Source organism: Triturus cristatus, chromosome 12, assembly GCF_964204655.1.
Source record: "Triturus cristatus chromosome 12, aTriCri1.1, whole genome shotgun sequence".
Lineage (NCBI taxonomy): Eukaryota > Metazoa > Chordata > Amphibia > Caudata > Salamandridae > Triturus > Triturus cristatus.
The window spans coordinates 217,001,425-217,023,194 of record NC_140595.1 but is presented as its reverse complement, the minus strand read 5'-3'; the positions used below and the strand labels follow the sequence as shown (position 1 = coordinate 217,023,194).

The 21,770-nt window shown below is 45.1% G+C and overlaps 22 non-coding genes across 22 annotated transcripts; all 22 read left to right on the top strand.

Moving 5' to 3' along the window:
- Positions 1-180: 180 nt before the first annotated feature.
- Positions 181-295, top strand: LOC146773533 (U5 spliceosomal RNA). The gene has a single exon (XR_014974963.1). It is a non-coding gene; the product is annotated as a U5 spliceosomal RNA (small nuclear RNA).
- Positions 296-1,183: 888 nt separating this feature from the next.
- Positions 1,184-1,298, top strand: LOC146773532 (U5 spliceosomal RNA). Its single transcript, XR_014973954.1, has one exon. It is a non-coding gene; the product is annotated as a U5 spliceosomal RNA (small nuclear RNA).
- Positions 1,299-2,174: 876 nt separating this feature from the next.
- On the top strand, positions 2,175-2,289 carry LOC146773531 (U5 spliceosomal RNA). Its single transcript, XR_014974962.1, has one exon. It is a non-coding gene; the product is annotated as a U5 spliceosomal RNA (small nuclear RNA).
- An 876-nt stretch (positions 2,290-3,165) lies between these two features.
- Positions 3,166-3,280, top strand: LOC146773530 (U5 spliceosomal RNA). Its single transcript, XR_014974961.1, has one exon. It is a non-coding gene; the product is annotated as a U5 spliceosomal RNA (small nuclear RNA).
- Positions 3,281-4,133: 853 nt separating this feature from the next.
- Positions 4,134-4,248, top strand: LOC146773529 (U5 spliceosomal RNA). The gene has a single exon (XR_014974960.1). It is a non-coding gene; the product is annotated as a U5 spliceosomal RNA (small nuclear RNA).
- Positions 4,249-5,137: 889 nt separating this feature from the next.
- Positions 5,138-5,252, top strand: LOC146773528 (U5 spliceosomal RNA). The gene has a single exon (XR_014974570.1). It is a non-coding gene; the product is annotated as a U5 spliceosomal RNA (small nuclear RNA).
- An 876-nt stretch (positions 5,253-6,128) lies between these two features.
- On the top strand, positions 6,129-6,243 carry LOC146773527 (U5 spliceosomal RNA). The gene has a single exon (XR_014974959.1). It is a non-coding gene; the product is annotated as a U5 spliceosomal RNA (small nuclear RNA).
- Positions 6,244-7,095: 852 nt separating this feature from the next.
- On the top strand, positions 7,096-7,210 carry LOC146773526 (U5 spliceosomal RNA). The gene has a single exon (XR_014974958.1). It is a non-coding gene; the product is annotated as a U5 spliceosomal RNA (small nuclear RNA).
- An 889-nt stretch (positions 7,211-8,099) lies between these two features.
- On the top strand, positions 8,100-8,214 carry LOC146773525 (U5 spliceosomal RNA). The gene has a single exon (XR_014974569.1). It is a non-coding gene; the product is annotated as a U5 spliceosomal RNA (small nuclear RNA).
- An 876-nt stretch (positions 8,215-9,090) lies between these two features.
- Positions 9,091-9,205, top strand: LOC146773524 (U5 spliceosomal RNA). Its single transcript, XR_014973947.1, has one exon. It is a non-coding gene; the product is annotated as a U5 spliceosomal RNA (small nuclear RNA).
- Positions 9,206-10,057: 852 nt separating this feature from the next.
- LOC146773523 (U5 spliceosomal RNA) lies at positions 10,058-10,172 on the top strand. The gene has a single exon (XR_014973755.1). It is a non-coding gene; the product is annotated as a U5 spliceosomal RNA (small nuclear RNA).
- An 889-nt stretch (positions 10,173-11,061) lies between these two features.
- LOC146773522 (U5 spliceosomal RNA) lies at positions 11,062-11,176 on the top strand. The gene has a single exon (XR_014974957.1). It is a non-coding gene; the product is annotated as a U5 spliceosomal RNA (small nuclear RNA).
- Positions 11,177-12,015: 839 nt separating this feature from the next.
- On the top strand, positions 12,016-12,130 carry LOC146773521 (U5 spliceosomal RNA). Its single transcript, XR_014974478.1, has one exon. It is a non-coding gene; the product is annotated as a U5 spliceosomal RNA (small nuclear RNA).
- Positions 12,131-12,969: 839 nt separating this feature from the next.
- On the top strand, positions 12,970-13,084 carry LOC146773520 (U5 spliceosomal RNA). The gene has a single exon (XR_014974956.1). It is a non-coding gene; the product is annotated as a U5 spliceosomal RNA (small nuclear RNA).
- An 888-nt stretch (positions 13,085-13,972) lies between these two features.
- On the top strand, positions 13,973-14,087 carry LOC146773519 (U5 spliceosomal RNA). Its single transcript, XR_014973953.1, has one exon. It is a non-coding gene; the product is annotated as a U5 spliceosomal RNA (small nuclear RNA).
- Positions 14,088-14,963: 876 nt separating this feature from the next.
- Positions 14,964-15,078, top strand: LOC146773518 (U5 spliceosomal RNA). The gene has a single exon (XR_014974955.1). It is a non-coding gene; the product is annotated as a U5 spliceosomal RNA (small nuclear RNA).
- An 876-nt stretch (positions 15,079-15,954) lies between these two features.
- Positions 15,955-16,069, top strand: LOC146773517 (U5 spliceosomal RNA). Its single transcript, XR_014974954.1, has one exon. It is a non-coding gene; the product is annotated as a U5 spliceosomal RNA (small nuclear RNA).
- An 853-nt stretch (positions 16,070-16,922) lies between these two features.
- On the top strand, positions 16,923-17,037 carry LOC146773516 (U5 spliceosomal RNA). Its single transcript, XR_014974953.1, has one exon. It is a non-coding gene; the product is annotated as a U5 spliceosomal RNA (small nuclear RNA).
- Positions 17,038-17,926: 889 nt separating this feature from the next.
- Positions 17,927-18,041, top strand: LOC146773515 (U5 spliceosomal RNA). The gene has a single exon (XR_014974567.1). It is a non-coding gene; the product is annotated as a U5 spliceosomal RNA (small nuclear RNA).
- Positions 18,042-18,917: 876 nt separating this feature from the next.
- Positions 18,918-19,032, top strand: LOC146773514 (U5 spliceosomal RNA). The gene has a single exon (XR_014974952.1). It is a non-coding gene; the product is annotated as a U5 spliceosomal RNA (small nuclear RNA).
- An 852-nt stretch (positions 19,033-19,884) lies between these two features.
- Positions 19,885-19,999, top strand: LOC146773513 (U5 spliceosomal RNA). The gene has a single exon (XR_014974951.1). It is a non-coding gene; the product is annotated as a U5 spliceosomal RNA (small nuclear RNA).
- An 889-nt stretch (positions 20,000-20,888) lies between these two features.
- On the top strand, positions 20,889-21,003 carry LOC146773512 (U5 spliceosomal RNA). Its single transcript, XR_014974566.1, has one exon. It is a non-coding gene; the product is annotated as a U5 spliceosomal RNA (small nuclear RNA).
- Positions 21,004-21,770: the final 767 nt, after the last annotated feature.

Below are 21,770 nucleotides of genomic sequence, written 5' to 3'. Positions count from 1 at the left end.
CATGTGAACAGTCCACCTTTTTGTACCTTGAGCAGAGACTTTGAAATGTTGGCCTGTTTTGCCCACCGGCCTGGTTCTCGCCCTCTTTCTTAGAGCCTGAAAATACCTTTCAAGTCCTCACCCTCGCAATGACAGGGTCTTTGATGTGCCGCCACTTACCCTAGAGAGCTATATTGTCACTTACTCTGGTTTCTCTTCAAAACGAAAAAATCTTTCGCCTTTTACTAAAGATTTCCGTGGAGAGGAACATTTAAGAGTTTATTCAATTTTTTTAAGCCTTGCCACAGGTGAGGCTGTTTATCATTTGTTTAAAAGAAAAGCATTACAAGTTGGGGAATATCCAGCAATTGTCTGCTGCTTTTTTGGGGGACATGAGTTTGGTGTTTTATTCTTGAGCTCTCTGCTTGCTCATTTGCATAAACAGAGTGCAGGAGAGGTGCCTCATGGGAAAGAGCTTGTGCAGTGCATGAGATTGCTTTTCTTGACTGACTTGAAACTTCACGATCGCAGGCAGTATATTTTCTTATCTCCCAAAGATCCTGCTGCCAGATCCCAGAGGTCACCCTCCTTTTTAAAGGTGGGACCAAGACTCATGCTGTGCTTTTCATAGGGCTTGCCCGTTATTTGTGCCTGTTAGAGGTGCCCTGAGAGGTCGCCAATCCTGAGTCAGCTTCCTCTCAGGTAGACTTGAAGGGGCACGTCAGACTTGTTTCACGTGTCTCCAGCCTAGACAGATATATCCTTCTATATTCAGGTTTAATGAAAGTACGTGTGAAAAAGGCACATACGGTGCATGGCTATGTGTAGAGCACAGTGGTGGCTCTGAGCATATCGATTGGAGGGATGGTGTTGAAAGCGTAAAATGGCTAGGGGACAAAAGGCCTACAGTGCCACTTAACTAAAAGCCTGATTCACATTTCCTGTTCCCCTTCCCCAGCAGCCCCGACAACTCCTAATGAGCTGAGGTGAGTACAAAAGAAATTTGCATATTCCCAGACATACACATGTGAACAGTCCACCTTTTTGTACCTTGAGCAGAGACTTTGAAATGTTGGCCTGTTTTGCCCACCGGCCTGGTTCTCGCCCTCTTTCTTAGAGCCTGAAAATACCTTTCAGGTCCTCACCCTCGCAATGACAGGGTCTTTGATGTGCCGCCACTTACCCTAGAGAGCTATATTGTCACTTACTCTGGTTTCTCTTCAAAACGAAAAAATCTTTCGCCTTTTACTAAAGATTTCCGTGGAGAGGAACATTTAAGAGTTTATTCAATTTTTTTAATCCTTGCCACAGGTGAGGCTGTTTATCATTTGTTTAAAAGAAAAGCATTACAAGTTGGGGAATATCCAGCAATTGTCTGCTGCTTTTTTGGGGGACATGAGTTTGGTGTTTTATTCCTGAGCTCTCTGCTTGCTCATTTGCATAAACAGAGTGCAGGAGAGGTGCCTCATGGGAAAGAGCTTGTGCAGTGCATGAGATTGCTTTTCTTGACTGACTTGAAACTTCACGATTGCAGGCAGTATATTTTCTTATCTCCCAAAGATCCTGCTGCCAGATCCCAGAGGTCACCCTCCTTTTTAAAGGTGGGACCAAGACTCATGCTGTGCTTTTCATAGGGCTTGCCCGTTATTTGTGCCCGTGAGAGGTCACCAATCCTGAGTCAGCTTCCTCTCAGGTAGACTTGAAGGGGCACGTCAGACTTGTTTCATGTGTCTCCAGCCTAGACAGATATATCCTTCTATATTCAGGTTTAATGAAAGTACGTGTGAAAAAGGCACATACGGTGCATGGCTATGTGTAGAGCACAGTGGTGGCTCTGAGCATATCGATTGGAGAGATGGTGTTGAAAGCGTAAAATGGCTAGGGGACAAAAGGCCTACAGTGCCACTTAACTAAAAGCCTGATTCACATTTCCTGTTCCCCTTCCCCAGCAGCCCCGACAACTCCTAATGAGCTGAGGTGAGTACAAAAGAAATTTGCATATTCCCAGACATACACATGTGAACAGTCCACCTTTTTGTACCTTGAGCAGAGACTTTGAAATGTTGGCCTGTTTTGCCCACCGGCCTGGTTCTCGCCCTCTTTCTTAGAGCCTGAAAATACCTTTCAGGTCCTCACCCTCGCAATGACAGGGTCTTTGATGTGCCGCCACTTACCCTAGAGAGCTATATTGTCACTTACTCTGGTTTCTCTTCAAAACGAAAAAATCTTTCGCCTTTTACTAAAGATTTCCGTGGAGAGGAACATTTAAGAGTTTATTCAATTTTTTTAAGCCTTGCCACAGGTGAGGCTGTTTATCATTTGTTTAAAAGAAAAGCATTACAAGTTGGGGAATATCCAGCAATTGTCTGCTGCTTTTTTGGGGGACATGAGTTTGGTGTTTTATTCCTGAGCTCTCTGCTTGCTCATTTGCATAAACAGAGTGCAGGAGAGGTGCCTCATGGGAAAGAGCTTGTGCAGTGCATGAGATTGCTTTTCTTGACTGACTTGAAACTTCACGATTGCAGGCAGTATATTTTCTTATCTCCCAAAGATCCTGCTGCCAGATCCCAGAGGTCACCCTCCTTTTTAAAGGTGGGACCAAGACTCATGCTGTGCTTTTCATAGGGCTTGCCCGTTATTTGTGCCCGTGAGAGGTCACCAATCCTGAGTCAGCTTCCTCTCAGGTAGACTTGAAGGGGCACGTCAGACTTGTTTCATGTGTCTCCAGCCTAGACAGATATATCCTTCTATATTCAGGTTTAATGAAAGTACGTGTGAAAAAGGCACATACGGTGCATGGCTATGTGTAGAGCACAGTGGTGGCTCTGAGCATATCGATTGGAGAGATGGTGTTGAAAGCGTAAAATGGCTAGGGGACAAAAGGCCTACAGTGCCACTTAACTAAAAGCCTGATTCACATTTCCTGTTCCCCTTCCCCAGCAGCCCCGACAACTCCTAATGAGCTGAGGTGAGTACAAAAGAAATTTGCATATTCCCAGACATACACATGTGAACAGTCCACCTTTTTGTACCTTGAGCAGAGACTTTGAAATGTTGGCCTGTTTTGCCCACCGGCCTGGTTCTCGCCCTCTTTCTTAGAGCCTGAAAATACCTTTCAGGTCCTCACCCTCGCAATGACAGGGTCTTTGATGTGCCGCCACTTACCCTAGAGAGCTATATTGTCACTTACTCTGGTTTCTCTTCAAAACGAAAAAATCTTTCGCCTTTTACTAAAGATTTCCGTGGAGAGGAACATTTAAGAGTTTATTCAATTTTTTTAAGCCTTGCCACAGGTGAGGCTGTTTATCATTTGTTTAAAAGAAAAGCATTACAAGTTGGGGAATATCCAGCAATTGTCTGCTGCTTTTTTGAGGGACATGAGTTTGGTGTTTTATTCCTGAGCTCTCTGCTTGCTCATTTGCATAAACAGAGTGCAGGAGAGGTGCCTCATGGGAAAGAGCTTGTGCAGTGCATGAGATTGCTTTTCTTGACTGACTTGAAACTTCACGATCGCAGGCAGTATATTTTTTTATCTCCCAAAGATCCTGCTGCCAGACCCCAGAGGTCACCCTCCTTTTTAAAGGTGGGACCAAGACTCATGCTGTGCTTTTCATAGGGCTTGCCCGTTATTTGTGCCCGTTTAGAGGTGCCCTGAGAGGTCGCCAATCCTGAGTCAGCTTCCTCTCAGGTAGACTTGAAGGGGCACGTCAGACTTGTTTCACGTGTCTCCAGCCTAGACAGATATATCCTTCTATATTCAGGTTTAATGAAAGTACGTGTGAAAAAGGCACATACGGTGCATGGCTATGTGTAGAGCGTGTTGAAAGTGTAAAATGGCTAGGGGACAAAAGGCCTACAGTGCCACTTAACTAAAAGCCTGTTTCACATTTCCTGTTCCCCTTCCCCAGCAGCCCCGACAACTCCTAATGAGCTGAGGTGAGTACAAAAGAAATTTGCATATTCCCAGACATACACATGTGAACAGTCCACCTTTTTGTACCTTGAGCAGAGACTTTGAAATGTTGGCCTGTTTTGCCCACCGGCCTGGTTCTCGCCCTCTTTCTTAGAGCCTGAAAATACCTTTCAGGTCCTCACCCTCGCAATGACAGGGTCTTTGATGTGCCGCCACTTACCCTAGAGAGCTATATTGTCACTTACTCTGGTTTCTCTTCAAAACGAAAAAATCTTTCGCCTTTTACTAAAGATTTCCGTGGAGAGGAACATTTAAGAGTTTATTCAATTTTTTTAAGCCTTGCCACAGGTGAGGCTGTTTATCATTTGTTTAAAAGAAAAGCATTACAAGTTGGGGAATATCCAGCAATTGTCTGCTGCTTTTTTGGGGGACATGAGTTTGGTGTTTTATTCCTGAGCTCTCTGCTTGCTCATTTGCATAAACAGAGTGCAGGAGAGGTGCCTCATGGGAAAGAGCTTGTGCAGTGCATGAGATTGCTTTTCTTGACTGACTTGAAACTTCACGATCGCAGGCAGTATATTTTCTTATCTCCCAAAGATCCTGCTGCCAGATCCCAGAGGTCACCCTCCTTTTTAAAGGTGGGACCAAGACTCATGCTGTGCTTTTCATAGGGCTTGCCCGTTATTTGTGTCCGTTTAGAGGTGCCCTGAGAGGTCGCCAATCCTGAGTCAGCTTCCTCTCAGGTAGACTTGAAGGGGCACGTCAGACTTGTTTCACGTGTCTCCAGCCTAGACAGATATATCCTTCTATATTCAGGTTTAATGAAAGTACGTGTGAAAAAGGCACATACGGTGCATGGCTATGTGTAGAGCACAGTGGTGGCTCTGAGCATATCGATTGGAGGGATGGTGTTGAAAGCGTAAAATGGCTAGGGGACAAAAGGCCTACAGTGCCACTTAACTAAAAGCCTGATTCACATTTCCTGTTCCCCTTCCCCAGCAGCCCCGACAACTCCTAATGAGCTGAGGTGAGTACAAAAGAAATTTGCATATTCCCAGACATACACATGTGAACAGTCCACCTTTTTGTACCTTGAGCAGAGACTCTGAAATGTTGGCCTGTTTTGCCCACCGGCCTGGTTCTCGCCCTCTTTCTTAGAGCCTGAAAATACCTTTCAGGTCCTCACCCTCGCAATGACAGGGTCTTTGATGTGGCGCCACTTACCCTAGAGAGCTATATTGTCACTTATTCTGGTTTCTCTTCAAAACGAAAAAATCTTTCGCCTTTTACTAAAGATTTCCGTGGCGAGGAACATTTAAGAGTTTATTCAATTTTTTTAAGCCTTGCCACAGGTGAGGCTGTTTATCATTTGTTTAAAAGAAAAGTATTAGAAGTTGGGGAATATCCAGCAATTGTCTGCTGCTTTTTTGGGGGACATGAGTTTGGTGTTTTATTCCTGAGCTCTCTGCTTGCTCATTTGCATAAACAGAGTGCAGGAGAGGTGCCTCATGGGAAAGAGCTTGTGCAGTGCATGAGATTGCTTTTCTTGACTGACTTCAAACTTCACGATCGCAGGCAGTATATTTTCTTATCTCCCAAAGATCCTGCTGCCAGATCCCAGAGGTCACCCTCCTTTTTAAAGGTGGGACCAAGACTCATGCTGTGCTTTTCATAGGGCTTGCCCCTTATTTGTGCCCGTGAGAGGTCACCAATCCTGAGTCAGCTTCCTCTCAGGTAGACTTGAAGGGGCACGTCAGACTTGTTTCATGTGTCTCCAGCCTAGACAGATATATCCTTCTATATTCAGGTTTAATGAAAGTACGTGTGAAAAAGGCACATACGGTGCATGGCTATGTGTAGAGCACAGTGGTGGCTCTGAGCATATCGATTGGAGAGATGGTGTTGAAAGCGTAAAATGGCTAGGGGACAAAAGGCCTACAGTGCCACTTAACTAAAAGCCTGATTCACATTTCCTGTTCCCCTTCCCCAGCAGCCCCGACAACTCCTAATGAGCTGAGGTGAGTACAAAAGAAATTTGCATATTCCCAGACATACACATGTGAACAGTCCACCTTTTTGTACCTTGAGCAGAGACTTTGAAATGTTGGCCTGTTTTGCCCACCGGCCTGGTTCTCGCCCTCTTTCTTAGAGCCTGAAAATACCTTTCAGGTCCTCACCCTCGCAATGACAGGGTCTTTGATGTGCCGCCACTTACCCTAGAGAGCTATATTGTCACTTACTCTGGTTTCTCTTCAAAACGAAAAAATCTTTCGCCTTTTACTAAAGATTTCCGTGGAGAGGAACATTTAAGAGTTTATTCAATTTTTTTAAGCCTTGCCACAGGTGAGGCTGTTTATCATTTGTTTAAAAGAAAAGCATTACAAGTTGGGGAATATCCAGCAATTGTCTGCTGCTTTTTTGAGGGACATGAGTTTGGTGTTTTATTCCTGAGCTCTCTGCTTGCTCATTTGCATAAACAGAGTGCAGGAGAGGTGCCTCATGGGAAAGAGCTTGTGCAGTGCATGAGATTGCTTTTCTTGACTGACTTGAAACTTCACGATCGCAGGCAGTATATTTTTTTATCTCCCAAAGATCCTGCTGCCAGACCCCAGAGGTCACCCTCCTTTTTAAAGGTGGGACCAAGACTCATGCTGTGCTTTTCATAGGGCTTGCCCGTTATTTGTGCCCGTTAGAGGTGCCCTGAGAGGTCGCCAATCCTGAGTCAGCTTCCTCTCAGGTAGACTTGAAGGGGCACGTCAGACTTGTTTCACGTGTCTCCAGCCTAGACAGATATATCCTTCTATATTCAGGTTTAATGAAAGTACGTGTGAAAAAGGCACATACGGTGCATGGCTATGTGTAGAGCGTGTTGAAAGTGTAAAATGGCTAGGGGACAAAAGGCCTACAGTGCCACTTAACTAAAAGCCTGTTTCACATTTCCTGTTCCCCTTCCCCAGCAGCCCCGACAACTCCTAATGAGCTGAGGTGAGTACAAAAGAAATTTGCATATTCCCAGACATACACATGTGAACAGTCCACCTTTTTGTACCTTGAGCAGAGACTTTGAAATGTTGGCCTGTTTTGCCCACCGGCCTGGTTCTCGCCCTCTTTCTTAGAGCCTGAAAATACCTTTCAGGTCCTCACCCTCGCAATGACAGGGTCTTTGATGTGCCGCCACTTACCCTAGAGAGCTATATTGTCACTTACTCTGGTTTCTCTTCAAAACGAAAAAATCTTTCGCCTTTTACTAAAGATTTCCGTGGAGAGGAACATTTAAGAGTTTATTCAATTTTTTTAAGCCTTGCCACAGGTGAGGCTGTTTATCATTTGTTTAAAAGAAAAGCATTACAAGTTGGGGAATATCCAGCAATTGTCTGCTGCTTTTTTGGGGGACATGAGTTTGGTGTTTTATTCCTGAGCTCTCTGCTTGCTCATTTGCATAAACAGAGTGCAGGAGAGGTGCCTCATGGGAAAGAGCTTGTGCAGTGCATGAGATTGCTTTTCTTGACTGACTTGAAACTTCACGATCGCAGGCAGTATATTTTCTTATCTCCCAAAGATCCTGCTGCCAGATCCCAGAGGTCACCCTCCTTTTTAAAGGTGGGACCAAGACTCATGCTGTGCTTTTCATAGGGCTTGCCCGTTATTTGTGTCCGTTTAGAGGTGCCCTGAGAGGTCGCCAATCCTGAGTCAGCTTCCTCTCAGGTAGACTTGAAGGGGCACGTCAGACTTGTTTCACGTGTCTCCAGCCTAGACAGATATATCCTTCTATATTCAGGTTTAATGAAAGTACGTGTGAAAAAGGCACATACGGTGCATGGCTATGTGTAGAGCACAGTGGTGGCTCTGAGCATATCGATTGGAGGGATGGTGTTGAAAGCGTAAAATGGCTAGGGGACAAAAGGCCTACAGTGCCACTTAACTAAAAGCCTGATTCACATTTCCTGTTCCCCTTCCCCAGCAGCCCCGACAACTCCTAATGAGCTGAGGTGAGTACAAAAGAAATTTGCATATTCCCAGACATACACATGTGAACAGTCCACCTTTTTGTACCTTGAGCAGAGACTCTGAAATGTTGGCCTGTTTTGCCCACCGGCCTGGTTCTCGCCCTCTTTCTTAGAGCCTGAAAATACCTTTCAGGTCCTCACCCTCGCAATGACAGGGTCTTTGATGTGGCGCCACTTACCCTAGAGAGCTATATTGTCACTTATTCTGGTTTCTCTTCAAAACGAAAAAATCTTTCGCCTTTTACTAAAGATTTCCGTGGCGAGGAACATTTAAGAGTTTATTCAATTTTTTTAAGCCTTGCCACAGGTGAGGCTGTTTATCATTTGTTTAAAAGAAAAGTATTAGAAGTTGGGGAATATCCAGCAATTGTCTGCTGCTTTTTTGGGGGACATGAGTTTGGTGTTTTATTCCTGAGCTCTCTGCTTGCTCATTTGCATAAACAGAGTGCAGGAGAGGTGCCTCATGGGAAAGAGCTTGTGCAGTGCATGAGATTGCTTTTCTTGACTGACTTCAAACTTCACGATCGCAGGCAGTATATTTTCTTATCTCCCAAAGATCCTGCTGCCAGATCCCAGAGGTCACCCTCCTTTTTAAAGGTGGGACCAAGACTCATGCTGTGCTTTTCATAGGGCTTGCCCCTTATTTGTGCCCGTGAGAGGTCACCAATCCTGAGTCAGCTTCCTCTCAGGTAGACTTGAAGGGGCACGTCAGACTTGTTTCATGTGTCTCCAGCCTAGACAGATATATCCTTCTATATTCAGGTTTAATGAAAGTACGTGTGAAAAAGGCACATACGGTGCATGGCTATGTGTAGAGCACAGTGGTGGCTCTGAGCATATCGATTGGAGAGATGGTGTTGAAAGCGTAAAATGGCTAGGGGACAAAAGGCCTACAGTGCCACTTAACTAAAAGCCTGATTCACATTTCCTGTTCCCCTTCCCCAGCAGGCCCGACAACTCCTAATGAGCTGAGGTGAGTACAAAAGAAATTTGCATATTCCCAGACATACACATGTGAACAGTCCACCTTTTTGTACCTTGAGCAGAGACTTTGAAATGTTGGCCTGTTTTGCCCACCGGCCTGGTTCTCGCCCTCTTTCTTAGAGCCTGAAAATACCTTTCAGGTCCTCACCCTCGCAATGACAGGGTCTTTGATGTGCCGCCACTTACCCTAGAGAGCTATATTGTCACTTACTCTGGTTTCTCTTCAAAACGATAAAATCTTTCGCCTTTTACTAAAGATTTCCGTGGAGAGGAACATTTAAGAGTTTATTCAATTTTTTTAAGCCTTGCCACAGGTGAGGCTGTTTATCATTTGTTTAAAAGAAAAGCATTACAAGTTGGGGAATATCCAGCAATTGTCTGCTGCTTTTTTGAGGGACATGAGTTTGGTGTTTTATTCCTGAGCTCTCTGCTTGCTCATTTGCATAAACAGAGTGCAGGAGAGGTGCCTCATGGGAAAGAGCTTGTGCAGTGCATGAGATTGCTTTTCTTGACTGACTTGAAACTTCACGATCGCAGGCAGTATATTTTCTTATCTCCCAAAGATCCTGCTGCCAGATCCCAGAGGTCACCCTCCTTTTTAAAGGTGGGACCAAGACTCATGCTGTGCTTTTCATAGGGCTTGCCCGTTATTTGTGCCCGTTAGAGGTGCCCTGAGAGGTCGCCAATCCTGAGTCAGCTTCCTCTCAGGTAGACTTGAAGGGGCACGTCAGACTTGTTTCACGTGTCTCCAGCCTAGACAGATATATCCTTCTATATTCAGGTTTAATGAAAGTACGTGTGAAAAAGGCACATACGGTGCATGGCTATGTGTAGAGCGTGTTGAAAGCGTAAAATGGCTAGGGGACAAAAGGCCTACAGTGCCACTTAACTAAAAGCCTGATTCACATTTCCTGTTCCCCTTCCCCAGCAGCCCCGACAACTCCTAATGAGCTGAGGTGAGTACAAAAGAAATTTGCATATTCCCAGACATACACATGTGAACAGTCCACCTTTTTGTACCTTGAGCAGAGACTTTGAAATGTTGGCCTGTTTTGCCCACCGGCCTGGTTCTCGCCCTCTTTCTTAGAGCCTGAAAATACCTTTCAGGTCCTCACCCTCGCAATGACAGGGTCTTTGATGTGCCGCCACTTACCCTAGAGAGCTATATTGTCACTTACTCTGGTTTCTCTTCAAAACGAAAAAATCTTTCGCCTTTTACTAAAGATTTCCGTGGAGAGGAACATTTAAGAGTTTATTCAATTTTTTTAAGCCTTGCCACAGGTGAGGTTGTTTATCATTTGTTTAAAAGAAAAGCATTACAAGTTGGGGAATATCCAGAAATTGTCTGCTGCTTTTTTGGGGGACATGAGTTTGGTGTTTTATTCCTGAGCTCTCTGCTTGCTCATTTGCATAAACAGAGTGCAGGAGAGGTGCCTCATGGGAAAGAGCTTGTGCAGTGCATGAGATTGCTTTTCTTGACTGACTTGAAACTTCACGATCGCAGGCAGTATATTTTCTTATCTCCCAAAGATCCTGCTGCCAGATCCCAGAGGTCACCCTCCTTTTTAAAGGTGGGACCAAGACTCATGCTGTGCTTTTCATAGGGCTTGCCCGTTATTTGTGTCCGTTTAGAGGTGCCCTGAGAGGTCACCAATCCTGAGTCAGCTTCCTCTCAGGTAGACTTGAAGGGGCACGTCAGACTTGTTTCATGTGTCTCCAGCCTAGACAGATATATCCTTCTATATTCAGGTTTAATGAAAGTACGTGTGAAAAAGGCACATACGGTGCATGGCTATGTGTAGAGCACAGTGGTGGCTCTGAGCATATCGATTGGAGGGATGGTGTTGAAAGCGTAAAATGGCTAGGGGACAAAAGGCCTACAGTGCCACTTAACTAAAAGCCTGATTCACATTTCCTGTTCCCCTTCCCCAGCAGCCCCGACAACTCCTAATGAGCTGAGGTGAGTACAAAAGAAATTTGCATATTCCCAGACATACACATGTGAACAGTCCACCTTTTTGTACCTTGAGCAGAGACTTTGAAATGTTGGCCTGTTTTGCCCACCGGCCTGGTTCTCGCCCTCTTTCTTAGAGCCTGAAAATACCTTTCAGGTCCTCACCCTCGCAATGACAGGGTCTTTGATGTGCCGCCACTTACCCTAGAGAGCTATATTGTCACTTACTCTGGTTTCTCTTCAAAACGAAAAAATCTTTCGCCTTTTACTAAAGATTTCCGTGGAGAGGAACATTTAAGAGTTTATTCAATTTTTTTAAGCCTTGCCACAGGTGAGGCTGTTTATCATTTGTTTAAAAGAAAAGCATTACAAGTTGGGGAATATCCAGCAATTGTCTGCTGCTTTTTTGGGGGACATGAGTTTGGTGTTTTATTCCTGAGCTCTCTGCTTGCTCATTTGCATAAACAGAGTGCAGGAGAGGTGCCTCATGGGAAAGAGCTTGTGCAGTGCATGAGATTGCTTTTCTTGACTGACTTGAAACTTCACGATCGCAGGCAGTATATTTTCTTATCTCCCAAAGATCCTGCTGCCAGATCCCAGAGGTCACCCTCCTTTTTAAAGGTGGGACCAAGACTCATGCTGTGCTTTTCATAGGGCTTGCCCGTTATTTGTGCCCGTTGAGGTCGCCAATCCTGAGTCAGCTTTCTCTCAGGTAGACTTGAAGGGGCACGTCAGACTTGTTTCACGTGTCTCCAGCCTAGACAGATATATCCTTCTATATTCAGGTTTAATGAAAGTACGTGTGAAAAAGGCACATACGGTGCATGGCTATGTGTAGAGCGTGTTGAAAGCGTAAAATGGCTAGGGGACAAAAGGCCTACAGTGCCACTTAACTAAAAGCCTGATTCACATTTCCTGTTCCCCTTCCCCAGCAGCCCCGACAACTCCTAATGAGCTGAGGTGAGTACAAAAGAAATTTGCATATTCCCAGACATACACATGTGAACAGTCCACCTTTTTGTACCTTGAGCAGAGACTTTGAAATGTTGGCCTGTTTTGCCCACCGGCCTGGTTCTCGCCCTCTTTCTTAGAGCCTGAAAATACCTTTCAGGTCCTCACCCTCGCAATGACAGGGTCTTTGATGTGCCGCCACTTACCCTAGAGAGCTATATTGTCACTTACTCTGGTTTCTCTTCAAAACGAAAAAATATTTCGCCTTTTACTAAAGATTTCCGTGGAGAGGAACATTTAAGAGTTTATTCAATTTTTTTAAGCCTTGCCACAGGTGAGGCTGTTTATCATTTGTTTAAAAGAAAAGCATTACAAGTTGGGGAATATCCAGCAATTGTCTGTTGCTTTTTTGGGGGACATGAGTTTGGTGTTTTATTCCTGAGCTCTCTGCTTGCTCATTTGCATAAACAGAGTGCAGGAGAGGTGCCTCATGGGAAAGAGCTTGTGCAGTGCATGAGATTGCTTTTCTTGACTGACTTGAAACTTCACGATCGCAGGCAGTATATTTTCTTATCTCCCAAAGATCCTGCTGCCAGATCCCAGAGGTCACCCTCCTTTTTAAAGGTGGGACCAAGACTCATGCTGTGCTTTTCATAGGGCTTGCCCGTTAGAGGTGCCCGTTGAGGTCGCCAATCCTGAGTCAGCTTCCTCTCAGGTAGACTTGAAGGGGCACGTCAGACTTGTTTCACGTGTCTCCAGCCTAGACAGATATATCCTTCTATATTCAGGTTTAATGAAAGTACGTGTGAAAAAGGCACATACGGTGCATGGCTATGTGTAGAGCGTGTTGAAAGCGTAAAATGGCTAGGGGACAAAAGGCCTACAGTGCCACTTAACTAAAAGCCTGATTCACATTTCCTGTTCCCCTTCCCCAGCAGCCCCGACAACTCCTAATGAGCTGAGGTGAGTACAAAAGAAATTTGCATATTCCCAGACATACACATGTGAACAGTCCACCTTTTTGTACCTTGAGCAGAGACTTTGAAATGTTGGCCTGTTTTGCCCACCGGCCTGGTTCTCGCCCTCTTTCTTAGAGCCTGAAAATACCTTTCAGGTCCTCACCCTCGCAATGACAGGGTCTTTGATGTGCCGCCACTTACCCTAGAGAGCTATATTGTCACTTACTCTGGTTTCTCTTCAAAACGAAAAAATCTTTCGCCTTTTACTAAAGATTTCCGTGGAGAGGAACATTTAAGAGTTTATTCAATTTTTTTAAGCCTTGCCACAGGTGAGGCTGTTTATCATTTGTTTAAAAGAAAAGCATTACAAGTTGGGGAATATCCAGCAATTGTCTGCTGCTTTTTTGGGGGACATGAGTTTGGTGTTTTATTCCTGAGCTCTCTGCTTGCTCATTTGCATAAACAGAGTGCAGGAGAGGTGCCTCATGGGAAAGAGCTTGTGCAGTGCATGAGATTGCTTTTCTTGACTGACTTGAAACTTCACGATCGCAGGCAGTATATTTTCTTATCTCCCAAAGATCCTGCTGCCAGATCCCAGAGGTCACCCTCCTTTTTAAAGGTGGGACCAAGACTCATGCTGTGCTTTTCATAGGGCTTGCCCGTTATTTGTGCCTGTTAGAGGTGCCCTGAGAGGTCGCCAATCCTGAGTCAGCTTCCTCTCAGGTAGACTTGAAGGGGCACGTCAGACTTGTTTCACGTGTCTCCAGCCTAGACAGATATATCCTTCTATATTCAGGTTTAATGAAAGTACGTGTGAAAAAGGCACATACGGTGCATGGCTATGTGTAGAGCACAGTGGTGGCTCTGAGCATATCGATTGGAGGGATGGTGTTGAAAGCGTAAAATGGCTAGGGGACAAAAGGCCTACAGTGCCACTTAACTAAAAGCCTGATTCACATTTCCTGTTCCCCTTCCCCAGCAGCCCCGACAACTCCTAATGAGCTGAGGTGAGTACAAAAGAAATTTGCATATTCCCAGACATACACATGTGAACAGTCCACCTTTTTGTACCTTGAGCAGAGACTTTGAAATGTTGGCCTGTTTTGCCCACCGGCCTGGTTCTCGCCCTCTTTCTTAGAGCCTGAAAATACCTTTCAGGTCCTCACCCTCGCAATGACAGGGTCTTTGATGTGCCGCCACTTACCCTAGAGAGCTATATTGTCACTTACTCTGGTTTCTCTTCAAAACGAAAAAATCTTTCGCCTTTTACTAAAGATTTCCGTGGAGAGGAACATTTAAGAGTTTATTCAATTTTTTTAATCCTTGCCACAGGTGAGGCTGTTTATCATTTGTTTAAAAGAAAAGCATTACAAGTTGGGGAATATCCAGCAATTGTCTGCTGCTTTTTTGGGGGACATGAGTTTGGTGTTTTATTCCTGAGCTCTCTGCTTGCTCATTTGCATAAACAGAGTGCAGGAGAGGTGCCTCATGGGAAAGAGCTTGTGCAGTGCATGAGATTGCTTTTCTTGACTGACTTGAAACTTCACGATTGCAGGCAGTATATTTTCTTATCTCCCAAAGATCCTGCTGCCAGATCCCAGAGGTCACCCTCCTTTTTAAAGGTGGGACCAAGACTCATGCTGTGCTTTTCATAGGGCTTGCCCGTTATTTGTGCCCGTGAGAGGTCACCAATCCTGAGTCAGCTTCCTCTCAGGTAGACTTGAAGGGGCACGTCAGACTTGTTTCATGTGTCTCCAGCCTAGACAGATATATCCTTCTATATTCAGGTTTAATGAAAGTACGTGTGAAAAAGGCACATACGGTGCATGGCTATGTGTAGAGCACAGTGGTGGCTCTGAGCATATCGATTGGAGAGATGGTGTTGAAAGCGTAAAATGGCTAGGGGACAAAAGGCCTACAGTGCCACTTAACTAAAAGCCTGATTCACATTTCCTGTTCCCCTTCCCCAGCAGCCCCGACAACTCCTAATGAGCTGAGGTGAGTACAAAAGAAATTTGCATATTCCCAGACATACACATGTGAACAGTCCACCTTTTTGTACCTTGAGCAGAGACTTTGAAATGTTGGCCTGTTTTGCCCACCGGCCTGGTTCTCGCCCTCTTTCTTAGAGCCTGAAAATACCTTTCAGGTCCTCACCCTCGCAATGACAGGGTCTTTGATGTGCCGCCACTTACCCTAGAGAGCTATATTGTCACTTACTCTGGTTTCTCTTCAAAACGAAAAAATCTTTCGCCTTTTACTAAAGATTTCCGTGGAGAGGAACATTTAAGAGTTTATTCAATTTTTTTAAGCCTTGCCACAGGTGAGGCTGTTTATCATTTGTTTAAAAGAAAAGCATTACAAGTTGGGGAATATCCAGCAATTGTCTGCTGCTTTTTTGGGGGACATGAGTTTGGTGTTTTATTCCTGAGCTCTCTGCTTGCTCATTTGCATAAACAGAGTGCAGGAGAGGTGCCTCATGGGAAAGAGCTTGTGCAGTGCATGAGATTGCTTTTCTTGACTGACTTGAAACTTCACGATTGCAGGCAGTATATTTTCTTATCTCCCAAAGATCCTGCTGCCAGATCCCAGAGGTCACCCTCCTTTTTAAAGGTGGGACCAAGACTCATGCTGTGCTTTTCATAGGGCTTGCCCGTTATTTGTGCCCGTGAGAGGTCACCAATCCTGAGTCAGCTTCCTCTCAGGTAGACTTGAAGGGGCACGTCAGACTTGTTTCATGTGTCTCCAGCCTAGACAGATATATCCTTCTATATTCAGGTTTAATGAAAGTACGTGTGAAAAAGGCACATACGGTGCATGGCTATGTGTAGAGCACAGTGGTGGCTCTGAGCATATCGATTGGAGAGATGGTGTTGAAAGCGTAAAATGGCTAGGGGACAAAAGGCCTACAGTGCCACTTAACTAAAAGCCTGATTCACATTTCCTGTTCCCCTTCCCCAGCAGCCCCGACAACTCCTAATGAGCTGAGGTGAGTACAAAAGAAATTTGCATATTCCCAGACATACACATGTGAACAGTCCACCTTTTTGTACCTTGAGCAGAGACTTTGAAATGTTGGCCTGTTTTGCCCACCGGCCTGGTTCTCGCCCTCTTTCTTAGAGCCTGAAAATACCTTTCAGGTCCTCACCCTCGCAATGACAGGGTCTTTGATGTGCCGCCACTTACCCTAGAGAGCTATATTGTCACTTACTCTGGTTTCTCTTCAAAACGAAAAAATCTTTCGCCTTTTACTAAAGATTTCCGTGGAGAGGAACATTTAAGAGTTTATTCAATTTTTTTAAGCCTTGCCACAGGTGAGGCTGTTTATCATTTGTTTAAAAGAAAAGCATTACAAGTTGGGGAATATCCAGCAATTGTCTGCTGCTTTTTTGAGGGACATGAGTTTGGTGTTTTATTCCTGAGCTCTCTGCTTGCTCATTTGCATAAACAGAGTGCAGGAGAGGTGCCTCATGGGAAAGAGCTTGTGCAGTGCATGAGATTGCTTTTCTTGACTGACTTGAAACTTCACGATCGCAGGCAGTATATTTTTTTATCTCCCAAAGATCCTGCTGCCAGACCCCAGAGGTCACCCTCCTTTTTAAAGGTGGGACCAAGACTCATGCTGTGCTTTTCATAGGGCTTGCCCGTTATTTGTGCCCGTTTAGAGGTGCCCTGAGAGGTCGCCAATCCTGAGTCAGCTTCCTCTCAGGTAGACTTGAAGGGGCACGTCAGACTTGTTTCACGTGTCTCCAGCCTAGACAGATATATCCTTCTATATTCAGGTTTAATGAAAGTACGTGTGAAAAAGGCACATACGGTGCATGGCTATGTGTAGAGCGTGTTGAAAGTGTAAAATGGCTAGGGGACAAAAGGCCTACAGTGCCACTTAACTAAAAGCCTGTTTCACATTTCCTGTTCCCCTTCCCCAGCAGCCCCGACAACTCCTAATGAGCTGAGGTGAGTACAAAAGAAATTTGCATATTCCCAGACATACACATGTGAACAGTCCACCTTTTTGTACCTTGAGCAGAGACTTTGAAATGTTGGCCTGTTTTGCCCACCGGCCTGGTTCTCGCCCTCTTTCTTAGAGCCTGAAAATACCTTTCAGGTCCTCACCCTCGCAATGACAGGGTCTTTGATGTGCCGCCACTTACCCTAGAGAGCTATATTGTCACTTACTCTGGTTTCTCTTCAAAACGAAAAAATCTTTCGCCTTTTACTAAAGATTTCCGTGGAGAGGAACATTTAAGAGTTTATTCAATTTTTTTAAGCCTTGCCACAGGTGAGGCTGTTTATCATTTGTTTAAAAGAAAAGCATTACAAGTTGGGGAATATCCAGCAATTGTCTGCTGCTTTTTTGGGGGACATGAGTTTGGTGTTTTATTCCTGAGCTCTCTGCTTGCTCATTTGCATAAACAGAGTGCAGGAGAGGTGCCTCATGGGAAAGAGCTTGTGCAGTGCATGAGATTGCTTTTCTTGACTGACTTGAAACTTCACGATCGCAGGCAGTATATTTTCTTATCTCCCAAAGATCCTGCTGCCAGATCCCAGAGGTCACCCTCCTTTTTAAAGGTGGGACCAAGACTCATGCTGTGCTTTTCATAGGGCTTGCCCGTTATTTGTGTCCGTTTAGAGGTGCCCTGAGAGGTCGCCAATCCTGAGTCAGCTTCCTCTCAGGTAGACTTGAAGGGGCACGTCAGACTTGTTTCACGTGTCTCCAGCCTAGACAGATATATCCTTCTATATTCAGGTTTAATGAAAGTACGTGTGAAAAAGGCACATACGGTGCATGGCTATGTGTAGAGCACAGTGGTGGCTCTGAGCATATCGATTGGAGGGATGGTGTTGAAAGCGTAAAATGGCTAGGGGACAAAAGGCCTACAGTGCCACTTAACTAAAAGCCTGATTCACATTTCCTGTTCCCCTTCCCCAGCAGCCCCGACAACTCCTAATGAGCTGAGGTGAGTACAAAAGAAATTTGCATATTCCCAGACATACACATGTGAACAGTCCACCTTTTTGTACCTTGAGCAGAGACTCTGAAATGTTGGCCTGTTTTGCCCACCGGCCTGGTTCTCGCCCTCTTTCTTAGAGCCTGAAAATACCTTTCAGGTCCTCACCCTCGCAATGACAGGGTCTTTGATGTGGCGCCACTTACCCTAGAGAGCTATATTGTCACTTATTCTGGTTTCTCTTCAAAACGAAAAAATCTTTCGCCTTTTACTAAAGATTTCCGTGGCGAGGAACATTTAAGAGTTTATTCAATTTTTTTAAGCCTTGCCACAGGTGAGGCTGTTTATCATTTGTTTAAAAGAAAAGTATTAGAAGTTGGGGAATATCCAGCAATTGTCTGCTGCTTTTTTGGGGGACATGAGTTTGGTGTTTTATTCCTGAGCTCTCTGCTTGCTCATTTGCATAAACAGAGTGCAGGAGAGGTGCCTCATGGGAAAGAGCTTGTGCAGTGCATGAGATTGCTTTTCTTGACTGACTTCAAACTTCACGATCGCAGGCAGTATATTTTCTTATCTCCCAAAGATCCTGCTGCCAGATCCCAGAGGTCACCCTCCTTTTTAAAGGTGGGACCAAGACTCATGCTGTGCTTTTCATAGGGCTTGCCCCTTATTTGTGCCCGTGAGAGGTCACCAATCCTGAGTCAGCTTCCTCTCAGGTAGACTTGAAGGGGCACGTCAGACTTGTTTCATGTGTCTCCAGCCTAGACAGATATATCCTTCTATATTCAGGTTTAATGAAAGTACGTGTGAAAAAGGCACATACGGTGCATGGCTATGTGTAGAGCACAGTGGTGGCTCTGAGCATATCGATTGGAGAGATGGTGTTGAAAGCGTAAAATGGCTAGGGGACAAAAGGCCTACAGTGCCACTTAACTAAAAGCCTGATTCACATTTCCTGTTCCCCTTCCCCAGCAGCCCCGACAACTCCTAATGAGCTGAGGTGAGTACAAAAGAAATTTGCATATTCCCAGACATACACATGTGAACAGTCCACCTTTTTGTACCTTGAGCAGAGACTTTGAAATGTTGGCCTGTTTTGCCCACCGGCCTGGTTCTCGCCCTCTTTCTTAGAGCCTGAAAATACCTTTCAGGTCCTCACCCTCGCAATGACAGGGTCTTTGATGTGCCGCCACTTACCCTAGAGAGCTATATTGTCACTTACTCTGGTTTCTCTTCAAAACGAAAAAATCTTTCGCCTTTTACTAAAGATTTCCGTGGAGAGGAACATTTAAGAGTTTATTCAATTTTTTTAAGCCTTGCCACAGGTGAGGCTGTTTATCATTTGTTTAAAAGAAAAGCATTACAAGTTGGGGAATATCCAGCAATTGTCTGCTGCTTTTTTGAGGGACATGAGTTTGGTGTTTTATTCCTGAGCTCTCTGCTTGCTCATTTGCATAAACAGAGTGCAGGAGAGGTGCCTCATGGGAAAGAGCTTGTGCAGTGCATGAGATTGCTTTTCTTGACTGACTTGAAACTTCACGATCGCAGGCAGTATATTTTTTTATCTCCCAAAGATCCTGCTGCCAGACCCCAGAGGTCACCCTCCTTTTTAAAGGTGGGACCAAGACTCATGCTGTGCTTTTCATAGGGCTTGCCCGTTATTTGTGCCCGTTAGAGGTGCCCTGAGAGGTCGCCAATCCTGAGTCAGCTTCCTCTCAGGTAGACTTGAAGGGGCACGTCAGACTTGTTTCACGTGTCTCCAGCCTAGACAGATATATCCTTCTATATTCAGGTTTAATGAAAGTACGTGTGAAAAAGGCACATACGGTGCATGGCTATGTGTAGAGCGTGTTGAAAGTGTAAAATGGCTAGGGGACAAAAGGCCTACAGTGCCACTTAACTAAAAGCCTGTTTCACATTTCCTGTTCCCCTTCCCCAGCAGCCCCGACAACTCCTAATGAGCTGAGGTGAGTACAAAAGAAATTTGCATATTCCCAGACATACACATGTGAACAGTCCACCTTTTTGTACCTTGAGCAGAGACTTTGAAATGTTGGCCTGTTTTGCCCACCGGCCTGGTTCTCGCCCTCTTTCTTAGAGCCTGAAAATACCTTTCAGGTCCTCACCCTCGCAATGACAGGGTCTTTGATGTGCCGCCACTTACCCTAGAGAGCTATATTGTCACTTACTCTGGTTTCTCTTCAAAACGAAAAAATCTTTCGCCTTTTACTAAAGATTTCCGTGGAGAGGAACATTTAAGAGTTTATTCAATTTTTTTAAGCCTTGCCACAGGTGAGGCTGTTTATCATTTGTTTAAAAGAAAAGCATTACAAGTTGGGGAATATCCAGCAATTGTCTGCTGCTTTTTTGGGGGACATGAGTTTGGTGTTTTATTCCTGAGCTCTCTGCTTGCTCATTTGCATAAACAGAGTGCAGGAGAGGTGCCTCATGGGAAAGAGCTTGTGCAGTGCATGAGATTGCTTTTCTTGACTGACTTGAAACTTCACGATCGCAGGCAGTATATTTTCTTATCTCCCAAAGATCCTGCTGCCAGATCCCAGAGGTCACCCTCCTTTTTAAAGGTGGGACCAAGACTCATGCTGTGCTTTTCATAGGGCTTGCCCGTTATTTGTGTCCGTTTAGAGGTGCCCTGAGAGGTCGCCAATCCTGAGTCAGCTTCCTCTCAGGTAGACTTGAAGGGGCACGTCAGACTTGTTTCACGTGTCTCCAGCCTAGACAGATATATCCTTCTATATTCAGGTTTAATGAAAGTACGTGTGAAAAAGGCACATACGGTGCATGGCTATGTGTAGAGCACAGTGGTGGCTCTGAGCATATCGATTGGAGGGATGGTGTTGAAAGCGTAAAATGGCTAGGGGACAAAAGGCCTACAGTGCCACTTAACTAAAAGCCTGATTCACATTTCCTGTTCCCCTTCCCCAGCAGCCCCGACAACTCCTAATGAGCTGAGGTGAGTACAAAAGAAATTTGCATATTCCCAGACATACACATGTGAACAGTCCACCTTTTTGTACCTTGAGCAGAGACTCTGAAATGTTGGCCTGTTTTGCCCACCGGCCTGGTTCTCGCCCTCTTTCTTAGAGCCTGAAAATACCTTTCAGGTCCTCACCCTCGCAATGACAGGGTCTTTGATGTGGCGCCACTTACCCTAGAGAGCTATATTGTCACTTATTCTGGTTTCTCTTCAAAACGAAAAAATCTTTCGCCTTTTACTAAAGATTTCCGTGGCGAGGAACATTTAAGAGTTTATTCAATTTTTTTAAGCCTTGCCACAGGTGAGGCTGTTTATCATTTGTTTAAAAGAAAAGTATTAGAAGTTGGGGAATATCCAGCAATTGTCTGCTGCTTTTTTGGGGGACATGAGTTTGGTGTTTTATTCCTGAGCTCTCTGCTTGCTCATTTGCATAAACAGAGTGCAGGAGAGGTGCCTCATGGGAAAGAGCTTGTGCAGTGCATGAGATTGCTTTTCTTGACTGACTTCAAACTTCACGATCGCAGGCAGTATATTTTCTTATCTCCCAAAGATCCTGCTGCCAGATCCCAGAGGTCACCCTCCTTTTTAAAGGTGGGACCAAGACTCATGCTGTGCTTTTCATAGGGCTTGCCCCTTATTTGTGCCCGTGAGAGGTCACCAATCCTGAGTCAGCTTCCTCTCAGGTAGACTTGAAGGGGCACGTCAGACTTGTTTCATGTGTCTCCAGCCTAGACAGATATATCCTTCTATATTCAGGTTTAATGAAAGTACGTGTGAAAAAGGCACATACGGTGCATGGCTATGTGTAGAGCACAGTGGTGGCTCTGAGCATATCGATTGGAGAGATGGTGTTGAAAGCGTAAAATGGCTAGGGGACAAAAGGCCTACAGTGCCACTTAACTAAAAGCCTGATTCACATTTCCTGTTCCCCTTCCCCAGCAGGCCCGACAACTCCTAATGAGCTGAGGTGAGTACAAAAGAAATTTGCATATTCCCAGACATACACATGTGAACAGTCCACCTTTTTGTACCTTGAGCAGAGACTTTGAAATGTTGGCCTGTTTTGCCCACCGGCC